This window comes from Engraulis encrasicolus, chromosome 17 (genome assembly GCF_034702125.1).
Source record: "Engraulis encrasicolus isolate BLACKSEA-1 chromosome 17, IST_EnEncr_1.0, whole genome shotgun sequence".
NCBI classification, from domain to species: Eukaryota; Metazoa; Chordata; class Actinopteri; order Clupeiformes; family Engraulidae; genus Engraulis; species Engraulis encrasicolus.
This window is the reverse complement of record NC_085873.1, coordinates 15975086-15977585: the sequence shown is the minus strand read 5'-3', so window position 1 is coordinate 15977585 and position 2500 is coordinate 15975086. Positions and strand designations below refer to the sequence as shown.

Here is a 2500-nt window from a genome sequence, read left to right as displayed (position 1 = left end):
GCGTAGCAGCCCATTGCCCTACCGTTAGAGCCACAGAATGGCCAACATTGCACTTTCATTTAATTCCTAATTGTAAAGTGTTGGCATGATTTTGTCAAAGAGGAATTCAATTTTATTCAGAATTAAATTTAGAGTCAATGTTGAATTAAATGTCTCATGCAAACAAGGCCAGTGAAGAGTGGAACAGGAAAAGAGTGGAAAAGAGATGGGGTAGGGGCTGGGACAGGACCTAGGCCAGGAGTGAGACTGGAGATGGGAGATCCACACTCATATAAATGCAGACCCCTCATAAAAATTCTGTATGGGCCTCCCTTACTGTGTTAAGTAACAATGAAGATTATTGCAAAGTTTCATTAAATTTCTTCATTTGCTCAGCAAATATGACTCGATGGGCATGTCAGAAATTCCCACACACACTGTTTACAGCCAGGGAGAATAATATTCGAATAGTGCCACTTGCCATCGGTTTTCGAAACGGAATCACCATGGTCATGCAAGCCCATGTATGGATGGATGTTGCGACACATTGCGCTAAACTTTACATTTCACTTAGCACACACACTTTAAACCAAAGTCACTTTCTGTTGTTTAGGTACAAGGTATTGGTTACAGCCCCTGGTGCTTTTCTCAAGAGCATTTAAATCATGGACAGTACGGGAACCAGCCACCTTTCGATTCCAAGACCGACTACCTCCCTAACCACTTAGGCGAGTACATCTATGCAAAAAAAAGACCTAACCCCAAAAAAATTGATACAAAAGGTTTTTCAACTGATTTTGTTACCCCTAAGTGTCCTTAATAACATACTAAAAATCTAGGAAAATCTGACTTCAGGAAAGGTGTCATTTTCAAGATCAAAGTTTTTTTTAAATAAAGGTTACTACATGATAATTACATTGGCATGAACTAACATGTTTTCAGGATCTGTTTGTTTGGAGTGCTGTTTGGGTGGATAAAGACACTACTGCTATGATAATATCCATGTGCTGTTTGTCAGGGCACATCATCAGTGATGAATCATGGTGTCACTAGGTATTTTGGGTTTTTCAGCAGCTGAACTGAATAGACAGGAGCCACTACATGTGTAAGTAGAGGGCAAGGTGAAACGGTTGGTACTGGAGACAGACAATGTCCTGAAAGGACATAGGGCTTTAGCATAGCTTTCGGGTAGTAAACCAGTAGTAGGGCTGTTGTAGCTTCATAGGCAAGGGTCAGGGCCTTGTATTCAATTAGGGCATGAGGACATGACTGGGAAACTGAGGCTATGTGGTCAGAGAATGATAGATGGTCATTACCTAGATTTCTTGTGGCCTTATTTGAGGCAACATAGCAGAATTTGAATATCATGGCAACCTAAATATCTTGGCTGGGATCACCAGCAGTATATTTGGACGAGGCTCAACTGAAGGTTGCATTCCTGTGGTTCATACTGGTGTGGACAAGCGGAAATGTGTGTGACCGTGGAGTCATCTGGCACACAGTAACTGTGCTTCATCGGTGTAACAGTGGTATGAGAAGCTATGAGAACAGATAACATGGCCCAGTGATGTGGTGTACATGGCAAATAGGAGTCCCAGCACCAGCCCTTAGGACACCTCTGTGGAGAGGCTATGATTTGAGGACAGCTGACCTTGCCCTTGATACATGCTAAGAATGATACCACCAGACTCAAAGAATGTCTGCAAGATCTTGAGACACATAAAACTAAATTATTTTTCTAAGAGAGATGTTAAATAATCATATTTTGGAAAAAAAAATGCTAGCTGGTGTGTCTGCACAAAGATTTTTAGATTTACTACAAAACAAAAAGAGATGTCCATAATCTCTTCTGAAGATATCTTCTGGCTTACTAGAAACAAAATAAAAGAGTAATTTTGAGCTTGGCTTTTTCAGATTTTGAGGATTTGCATTTTGAAATTTAATGCATATTTAATTAGATATAGTCCAATTACCATATTAAAACATAACATTTCAGAAAACTCGCAATACATTTTTTTCTCACAAATATGTGAGTAATCACCGGATTAAGTTTCATGGTGATATTGGCAAGCTAAATTTTTTGGCCTATTCACCTGGAGTGTCTCTTGACCCTTATAATAAGCCTATGGCAGCCATGTTGAAAAAACTCATTTCCCAAAGTCAGATTTTACTAGATTTTTAGTATGTCATTTAGCAGGTCCAATAGTAATAGAATCCATAAAAAAACCTTTTGTATCAATTTTTTTGGGGTTAAACCCTAAATGTACTCGCCTAACTAGCCCATGTCTGCCCAGCACATGTATGCACATACTCACACACACGCACGCACTGCCTGCATTCTTCATGCCCCAGCAGACAATCACACTAGAGCTAGACCATGTCAAAAGTTCAATTTCATGACTGCTTTCGCTGGTATGGCCACAGCACTGCAGTGCATTGTCTGAACACACACACACACACACGCACACGCGCACACACACGCGCACACACACACACACACACACACACACACACACACACA

General features: G+C 40.5%; 1 protein-coding gene across 3 annotated transcripts in view; it reads right to left on the bottom strand.

Annotated features, from left to right (window-relative positions):
• Positions 1 to 2500, bottom strand: part of capn15 (calpain 15) — a 78523-nt gene that overhangs the window by 40926 nt on the left and 35097 nt on the right. The gene's annotated exons all lie outside the window — the stretch shown is intronic.